This window comes from Poecilia formosa, unplaced genomic scaffold (assembly GCF_000485575.1).
Source record: "Poecilia formosa unplaced genomic scaffold, Poecilia_formosa-5.1.2 Scaffold6, whole genome shotgun sequence".
NCBI classification, from domain to species: domain Eukaryota; kingdom Metazoa; phylum Chordata; class Actinopteri; order Cyprinodontiformes; family Poeciliidae; genus Poecilia; species Poecilia formosa.
In genome coordinates, this window is record NW_006799945.1 from 6,026,279 (window position 1) to 6,037,022 (window position 10,744).

A 10,744-nucleotide genomic window follows, 5' to 3' on the forward strand; every position below is an offset into this window, starting at 1 on the left:
TATATATATATATATATATATATATATATATATATATCCACAGATTTATATAGTACAAGTGATGCACATTACTCACATGTCAGTTAATTGTTTATGAAATTGACAGATTGTAGGAAAAAGCAGTTTTTATGCTCAGCTGTTTTTCTATGTCCACAGCACTCAGAAGCCCTTACCTGAAGGCTGCAGCTCAAATAGTCTAAATCCTCGTTGTGAAGGGTATTGTATTTTTCAGCATTTTTTCATGGTCCATGATAAATACAGATTCTGAAAGGGTGCCAGTGGCTCACAGATGAGCAGTCTGGATTGTTTGTTGCAGCATTTTGAATTCAGTTTTGGTTGCCAAGGCAAAGCATACAGTTATAGATGTACACAGAACAGACTCAGTGACAGCTGAATAGAACTGCACCAGGATCTTCTGAATAGGAAAATTTCTTCCTCGCCGGTGGAGAAAAAGCGGTGTCTGCCGGGTTCTGTTTCAGAAGGGACATTTTCTGTGTTGTTCACTTCAGGTCTTCTGTGATGATTGTGCCTAAAATGCTGCAGGATCCCACATAAGTCACTGTGCTATTAAAATGGTGAGAGAAGTTACCCAACATATCCAGCTGTTTCATAACTCCAAGTAGTTAAACGTGCACAACGTAAGTAGGCCCTCTGACCTTTATGCAGACTGATCTCCATTCTGTATCTAGCTGGTGACTGACATGACAAAGTTATGTAGTTTAACAGAGGACAAAGGAGGGGGTGCAGTCATTAGTGAACAGGGAGAAGAGTAGTGGGGAGGGCTCACACCCCTGGGGAGTACCTGTGGAGGTTAACCTTGAGCTCGATCTAGATTTTTCCGTTCTCACTTGCTGCTGTCAGTCAGGACGTTTCTAATGTGGTGACAGGTAGAAACTGGAACACCAGTAGTTGAGGTGCAGTGCTTTGAAAAAATATTTATTTTCTTGCAAATGTAGATAAGTTGAGTTGCTGGTGTTCTCTGGGTCATTGTCAAACCAAAGAAGGACAATTAGTTGCTTAGGAAGTGACTCATTGGGATTAATTGCTAGAGAATCATACTTCCATTAACAACTAAACAGGCCAGACCCCAGATCACCAAGCTACCATGTTTGACTATCAGTATGACTTTTTTTATATATCTTAATTTTAAATTAACTGTAATACGTCACACCTTGTAAAACACTCCACTTTAGGCCTGTCTGTCCAATGAATAGGAACAAAACAGGAAATCTGAAAAATAGTAGATTAAATAACTTTCAATCTCTAGTAATTTTATCCTGATGCTTTTCCTTTTCCTTTTTACTATTTTTATGCTTTTGGTGAAATTGGCTGGGTAGTGCATTATGTACGAATAAAATAATATGGTACAAGCCAAAGTGAGTATGGTGGAAATAGGGTGACAATCCTAGGTAAGAGGTAGGTGGAGTAGAGGCACAGTGTGGGAGAGAAGTAAAAATTATGAAAGTTGATGTTACTTACCAAGTGAGTATTATACTTTTCATGCAAAAACCCAGCTAACGAGCAGACATTCAAGCAAACCAATGCACTGCTGTTCTCCAGGGATTCGTTTCCTGCTGAGCATTTTATTCTTCACCTCGACTTTGTCTTCTTTTGAACACAAGATAATAATGATGTCTATAATTATTTTTGTAAGTCTGCACTTGAGAGTGTGGAGTATGATGCCATTCATTTCTCAACACTTCACAGACATCATTCAAGAAGTTATTCTCAAGAGCTGTGACACTCTTTATTTTTCATTTAACCTTCCTTACACAACTATGCTCTCCTTTTTATTTAACCCTTTTATGGTGTTCAGTTTCGTATGTTGATTTATGCCAGTGACACTTTTTTGCTCTTATTTTTTTCCTACTTAGCACATAGAAAACTGGTTTTGGGTATCACCCCTGCAAACAATGTGTTTTTTTCCCAGTGAGACTGATTGAGCACACCGGTTCTATTGGTACACATCTCCTGGTGACCTCAGAGAGCAGGAAAGTGTCAAGAAATATAACCTCTTAAGGTTGATAAAACGATCAGCCAAGTTTAAACCCTAAAATTGATTTTTTTTTCACCCCTTCAATCCTTTAAAAGGAGCTCTAAAGTTGTGCATTTCTTTACTGAAAAGTGTTCAGTTCGGTTTCTATGTAAACATTTCTGAAAATCACTTAGTGTTTTTGATATATAGAATGATTTTTTTTTTCAAAATCACAATATCACACAATTCTTAATTACTTTAGGTTTCTCATTTTCAAATGTACTCACGGATCCTAGAATCAGTCTGAAGGCTAGATAGTCTCCTGTAAAGGACAACTAATAATGGAAAATAAAGTCACAAAGATTATACTTTAGTAGATAGATAAAAAAAATAACACTGTAGCATAACTTTAACAAGAAGGTAAAATGATCAAAAGTTGAATTCACAGAAATGATTATAGAAAACTCACATTGAACTATTAAGATGGTCCGTAGCGGGAAATAAGAACATAAATAACACTAGTAGTTGGACAAATAGTAGATCAAATAATTTTGTAAGAATGCAAAAATATGTCTAATTTTGACATGTGGGTGTGTGGTTGACCTTCCTTGGTCCTGTCACTTGTGCCATTCTTTAATATTAAACATGGCTTTGTGTTTAAGACGCTTTGCACAGTGCAAGGACACAGAAGTTAAACAATCTGGTTACCAAATTTCAGTTTAAGTGAGTGTCAACATGTGTTTTCCTTGTGACAGATGGCATCCTGTCATTGGTGTCCCCAGTTTCACCCTGCATAGGCTGAGAAAAACCTCAGCCCCTTGTGAACTTCAGCAGGATAATCAGCTTTAAAAATGGATGGATGCGTTTGTGTGACCCAAAGACAATCAAATGACAATTATGTTGCGACTCAAAAAAGTTTTGATGGCAGAGTTGTAAAGTGTATAAGCAACACGGGTGTCTACTGTGAGTAAGCTCTTCATGCTTTGTCTTACAATGCAAACTTGTTCATCTTTACCATTTCACTTAGATCCATCAGGTCACTAAACAATCAGGTAGACCAACAGAATTTGTATTGTGAGTTATCAGTGAATACCTTGTCATGCAACGCCTCACTCTTAACCAAAAGTACTGCAGGCAGAAGAGGGTAAAAAAAAAACAACAACAAAGTTTTAAAATCAGTTTTTATTCACTTTTGTCCAGTTTATTCCTGTCATGGTTTAGATAAGCTTGTGAGCCACATGCAAGATGAATTTCAGGAGAAAAGAGCAAAAGTTGAACAGTTTTTTTGAGAACAATGAGTAATGAGTTGATGTTGGTCTGGGAGGTTCTTGGAGCTTGGGGCTGAAACGATATGAGGGAGAAGCTGAGAATGTGAGCAGGGTGGAATAAGAGATGCAGATACTGTTTGCAGATGAGTGAAAAGGCTCGGGGTAGTTAAGGATGATGAAGGCCTGGGAGGAGTGAGTTGAGTCTGGGTGTTGGCTTGTGTGGTGGCTTAAACAGGAGGAGCTAGAGCGAAGGCTTGGAGCAGGAGGAGCTTGGACACACTTAGAAAGTGGAGAGAGTTGGAGGGCTGACAGGTTAGGATTGGAGGATGATGGTGAAAAAGAGCCCTGGGAGTGCTGGTCATGGTTGTTTTAATACAAAGGGTAATTGAACTGAAGCGACTTTACTAACAAATCTAGGAAGCAACACGGTAGAAAACTTCCTTGTACCTTGAAGATAACCTTCAGGGAAAACACAGGGGACAAACATTAGAGCAAGCTTGGAGAACATCGAAAAATAATCAAGGAAAATTAGAGAGCGAAAGGCGTCGCTAAGGTTAGTACTCAGGCAATAAATGACTAGCAGCCGGCTCCTCTTGCCCTCCTGCTAATGACTGATGAATTGGTGGTGCAGGCACACCCTGTTCAGCTCCACCCAGAAGTACAGCAACCCAAAACCCCGACAATCACAAGGAAATCAAGAGAAAACCAGTTATCAGTTCCTAATGAGATGTTCAATGTTTTTTTTGTTTTTTTTTTCATCAAGGAATTGACCCATGATGGCTTTATCGCCACAATTTGGAACAAATCAGGAATTTAGGAAATTAACACCATACAATGAATGGCGGGGTCGTTAAAAAAACTAATATGGATATGAAATGAATTGGGTGAAAATAATGTCAGAACCTTGACACACAGACTCTAAAGCAATAAAAGCTTAACATTTATCTGTTACATCAACGGTAGAGGCAAGGGCAACATGCATTCAAAGCACTTAAAGCTTGGTGATGTTTACACGACCCCCTGATAGGAATAAATGTCATTTTAATTATGGACTTTTAAATATTCATGTGAGCTATTCCTATTTCAGGGTGTAAATATCATCTCTACATGATTTTTCAAAAGGAAATTAGGTGGCATATTGGGTACCTATTGTGGGCTTTTTCTAATTGTGCTGAAGAAAAAAAAGAGAAATGTTCACAATATATAAATACAGCCTCACTCACAATTATCTGTTCTCTAATAGGTCCATCTTGTAAAATAAAACTTAATAAACAAACAGTGATACACAGGTGATACCAGAAGTTTACATATATCAATTAAAAAAATAAGTCTGAAGATAAATAACTCCAAACTTTTTTTTTTAGTTCAGTTAAAATGATCAAATTTACATGAATTTATCACAATAAATAACATGCTAGAGATTTACTTCTCCTTAAAATAAAAAAATTACATACTTTTTTCTGCAATGCCTTTTCAGGTCTGCCCCCATCCTCTTTATTGGTTAAAGATTAGGGTTTTGTAATGTCCATGCCAAACATTGACTTTGTTGTCGTTAAGCTACTTTTAACCACTTTGGCCATGCACTTTGGGTCGTTGTTCATTTAAAAGACCCATCTGTATGGAAGTAAATCTGTGCCCAAACCTTAACTTGCAGGATTATGTCTTTTCATGATGCCATCCATTTTATGAAGTGCATCAGAACATGGTGCTGCCACTTCAGAACTATAATGAAATGCAGTGACATCAGACATAAATAGCACTCTCACACCAAGGATTGTCACTAAACAACTAATATAATTAAAGCAAAAACAATTATATTTTGATCAAATCTTTCAGTTTAAAGAACATTACAGAGATAGATAGATAGATAGATAGATAGATAGATAGATAGATAGATAGATAGATAGATAGATAGATAGATAGATAGAATATTACAATCCCAGTTAAGATAGACAAGTTTCAGTACATGTAGCAAAATTAAAGACAACAATGACAACTTTACAGGAGTTTAACCCAACTAAATGCATTTTTATTGCAAAAGGTAAAACATTCATAGAGATTCCCCAGCAAAAGAGGGAAGAGATCCTGCTGCAGCATCCTGGAAGTAGTACAGGATGATGGACGATATGCTTAGACCTAAACATCACATTAATCCTCAGGCTCCGCACAACTCCCAAGGACGCAGCAGCGGTTTCTCCTCAAGAGCAAGCATGAGGCAAAAGACGGGTGGTATGTGAAGAGGAGAACACACCGGTTAGAAGCACAGGGAGCCAGATCGGCTGTTTTAGCTTCAGGATATGGACTGGAGTGGAGGGAAAACAGACCACTGGAGCGAGAAGAGCATAAGAGGCAGCAAGGAGGCTGGAGAGCAAAGGGAGAACAGATTTGCAACAAAAGTAGCTGAAGAGAAAATAGAGGGATAAAGAAAAAGAATCAGAGGAAATAGATCTGGAGACAAGCTGATGACTATTTTACATATCCTCTAAACACACAGAGATATCATACAGAGTTTAATAGTAAGCCTTTTAGTCTTATCTGAGCCATGTGCAGTTAAGATAGATGTGTTAATTTTTCTATGTTTCTTTCTTAGAGTTTATTTTAGCTATTTGTTCCTCACATTTAATAAAGCAACAACATAATGCTTGCCTAAATCTACATAAAGTTTTTCATCAACATTGTACATGTTGGGGGTTGCATAGCCCCCAAAGCAAATATAGATACAGGTTCCAGATAAAAGGAAAAATAAATAAATGAATAAAGATTTCAGATTAACAAATACAGTAACGTTTGCTTTATCACTGAGTTAGAAAATATAAAGCTAAACTAAAACTAAGTACATACCATGTTGCATTAGCTTGCAGCAGTAAAGTTGAATAACTGACCATGTGGTACTATATGTCCTCAGTTTTCAAGATTCACTATGGAATTATTGAAAAATAAAGTTTAACGTATATTAAGGTGTTGCTCCAATTCGTCTGCTGTTGTGCTTAGCAGAAATTGACTTCGATGAACGTCCCTGTGACCTCAGAAAAAAAAAAAAAAAAGACAAATAAAACTAAATAAAAACCATGCAAGCTCAGCTGAAGACAAAAGTTAATGTATTCAATTCTCTTTGAAAATTATAAGGCTAAATGACTGTAAAGTCAGTAAAATACCTTTCTGGAAGCTTGTGACTATTGACAACTTACTGCAGAAAGGAGGAGTGATCATTTATTTTTTAACAAAGGTTTTGCAGTGAGAGTACTACTCTTAATTACCCTCTGAAAGCCATCTAATCTTATTGGACACAATGCCAAGTCATAATTAAAGAAAGTTTCTTCCACAGATCCATTCAACTGTGGCCAAAACGGAAAAAAAAGGCAGAAAAAGAAAAATCAATCCTGTACTGTTTAATTAAAGGCCAGGCTCACACTACGTCAAGTCTTTTCAGCCAAACCGGGATCTCCCTGTGTGTGCACAAGGCTGCTGTTTAGCTGGAGTGTTTATATATGGGTAAATACGTTGGCACTGTTGGCATTTATTTGGATGTGTGACCTTTTTACCATGCTATCAATTGAGAGCCATCATGTTATTCTCACAGAAGCAAAGGTTTTGTGAAAATGCCACAGGGTGGCAGCTGATAATGGGAAAGTAATAGGGAGCTAGTTAGATATGTCAAAGTACGACTGACAGTGTTATAGCTGTTCATTCTTAACAAGAACCTGATCTAAATGCATTGACTCGTGTTCATAGTTCACCGCCTAAATATTTTGAAACAAACTTGGACCAGCTTGTTCATTTATCCTATTTTGCCTGAAAGACAGTTTGAATAAATTTGTATAGGTGTTTAATAAATTAGCTTAAATGGATTATCCAATCGCCAAACATCCATTTTACTCTCTCTTTTTGTCGTTGCTTATGTGACCTGCATTTTAGAACGACTGGATTTCCAATATAGCTGCTCTCCTTCACGTATATTAACGCTTTTGTGAACAGAATAGAAAGCTGAAAATACGTCAAAGTGGTTCAATTAGACTAAGTACGCAAGAGTGTCACTTTTGACACTCTTATTATTAGTATCAAATCAGCAACGACAGGATTTGGCATACGGTTTATCGTTTCTCTGCTCTTTAACCTATTAATGCACTGTCAAAAAATGAATAATGAAGCTGAACAAAAGCACTCACTCATTTCATGGTTTTGATAACTCCATAACCATAAAATAAAAATAAATTGAGGTTGTCTCTGCGTAACATTGGTCATTGTGGGAGTTAAACCACCACAGTGTTAGTCTTCAATAAAACCTTTATTCTGATTAAGCACTGTTCTTTCATCATATAAATTAAACACTTTTGTGTTTGTGTGATGCAAACACCATTTCCTTTGAGTGTACCAAATCTCTAGGATCAGTACATTAAAATATGTGCTGTGGTACAGCGTGAATGGATCACGTCCTGATTCACCAAACACAATTCAGCGTGAAAGGGTTTGTTCCTTCTTTAAGACAAGAACGACAGTGTTGACAACCAACCTGCCTTGAAAAACAATATTAGCATGAACAACGCACGTCCTGATTGGCAGTCCAGCTGCTAAATAGAAGTGGTGCTGTGTCTCTCACTGGGTTTATCTTTATTATACATTTAATGAGCCACAGACTGGCCACGCTGGACCTGACCTAATCTGAACAGAGAAATGAACGAATCAGTTAATGAAATGCAGTTTGTTCATTCAAACTCGTCGTTCATGAACAACACAACACTACTCTGTTCTTGTTTTAGATTTTTCACTCGCAGCATGGTAAGAGAGAGGAGTGATGTTGAGCATTGGGTTGACATGCATATAAGTCGATATATTAAATCTTGTTACTGGTTTAAGTTGATGTAGATTCATCCACCTGTTTGTCAGCCAAGCCAAGGTAGTAAACATTACTTTTCTTTGCTGTATCAATTATATTTTTACGCATTCAACTTTTGATTTAATAAGCACAACGATCAGTTGTGGGAACTTGGTCACATTAGCTCCTCATATAGTAGAAGTGCTTCTTAACATAGACAATATTGATCTGAAATGGGGAAGGTGAAGCCACAGGAAAACCAGAGAAAATATCATCTATGCATTCACAAACCTGCATTGCAGTATTTTTCCTTCTCTAATAGGTGTCGGGTTGGTTGTCAGAGCTGTCAAATCAGTGCATACGTGTGCAAGAGTGTGTCTACTCTTGTGTGTATTACCACACAAAATGTTTGGCTTTGTTTACAAATTGATTGTCTGACCACTTGTGTCTTTGCGGCTGATCTCACCTGTCGGGGCGGTTGGTGAATTTTCAACGTGGTCGGACAGACTGACAGATGGAGCTAAAAAAAAACCCACTTATATTTAAGAAAAAAAACAACAACAAAAAAATCAGCCTTAATGGCTTTTCTTTTTCCTATGTCACCTTCTGAAGGACAGTGACATCTATAGTGCAGCTAATTAAAATATATTTGGGGTCTGCACTTGACAAGAAACGCCAAAAGCCAAGGTTATCCAGATAACTCAGGAAGCCTTAATTTACCAGCAAGGTCAGGTAAAATTGAGTGTCATTCCTCTGTTTTACGCAGGTGGATGTAAACTCATATTGCCTGAATAGAAACCAGTGGGTAGAGAGTTGTTAAGCCCAGGCTAGAAGAATGCATTGACGGTGAACAAATTACTCCTCTTGTCATTATATATTAACAATGTGCCAATTTAAAACATTTAAACCTGCTGTACATAAAGAATACACATATTTTTAGTGTAATTTAGTTGGATTTAGGATATTATTAGCATTACAGTTATCCTTATCTCATTTGTATTTAAACTTACAGGTGTTATTTGACCTTTTTTTCTTTTGCTCGAACCATTAATAGGAGCAAACTAGAATACATAATAACACTTATTGCAGCATGTTCAATAATTGGGTGGAGCGCCACAAGCAGCAGGAAGTCAGAGACTCTGGGTTTTGATGCTGTGCTGAAATCCCACTCCTAAAGAAAGCATAGTGAGAATCATCTGCTTCACGGTTTTTAGGTTATGTTCTTATGTTGTTCAACAACATTTATGCCTAATGAGTCCATTGGTGGGTATATTCATTCTTAAGTTATTTATGGGATGGCAAACAGGAAAAAAGCACAACAGAGTTTGCCGTAAAACGCTAATAAAGACTCAGGGAGAGGAGTGCAATGTACTGAGATTTGTGTAATTGTTTAAGAAGCATGTCTCACAATGAATTACAACAAACATGTCTTTACACAAGTAAAACTCATTATATACAATTATTATGCACCTTGTGAATTGCATAACCTATATGCCCAATTGTTGCCACCTTGTTTCAGTTTCTGTTGTATTTTGGTCAGTTCAGTTCTGACCACCAAATCAAATGGCAAGGTAAAAGTCAGACTCATCTTCTGTCTGTTTATCTTATGTAATTGCAGAGGGTTAGCTCAGAGCAATGATGAAACGAAGAAGTGATAATTAATATCACATTCTGCTTTAATTTGACAGCAAATGTCCTCACTAATTCTGTAATTATTTTGTGTTACTGGGGACCATTATTTCATTAGATAACATATTTGTCTGCAAAAACTCAATAATGCTGTGACCAACATTAATGCTTTACATTTTATTTTATTAAATGTAATCAAATAAACACTCTACATTTAATTAATGAGTATTGAATGGTTTACATTAGTGTAGAGATTTTGCTCCGCCTAACTTACCAGTGATGCTGCACTGATGATTTTTCAGTAAACCACTTCTAGCTCATAATGACAATGAGCTAGATGTATGTAGAGTAGGGGTCTTCAATTTATTCCTCGAGACCTAGGCTAAGTCAACTTTGCATGTAGAAGAGTGAATTTTTAAAGCATAACTTCCTGGGTCTCATCAGTCCTTACTGATTTTAGTTATTGTCTGCAAAATCTTGACAGATGCATGAACAGAGTAATGGGAGATGTTTCTCAAAGTCCTCACTGAACTGCATTTTGTAGACCAAAGTGGGTGCAATCTTAATCATTCTAAGTGATGGAGCATTGTTGCTTTACTTTTTTTATTTTTTTTATTTATTTATTTATTTATTTTTTACAATTTTCAGGTTCCTAACTTGCAAATATGTGTACATAAATTTATATAGCATAAAAATATAAAGAATAACATAACATTTTGTTTGTACTTGTAATTATAGTGCTTTCTCATCGGTCAAATTTGTTCAAAGCGGACACGATGTAATTTATTAAAAATTACTTACCAGTATTTTTGGAATCTGCCATGGCTGGAACTGATGCTAATGTTTAGTGTATTTTTGAAAGAGATTCAAAGCATTGATTTTGTTAGGGTAAATTGGATGGTGAAATTAACATCCTACTTAACATAATAGCACTACGTTGGCGGATTAATTAGGATTCTTTCCTGAAACAAGTTTTTTTGTATTTATTTCTAAATCCTCTTAAATTACCTGACATTTTAAAGGATTTGAGGTACCATTTTATTTGTCTATATATATATA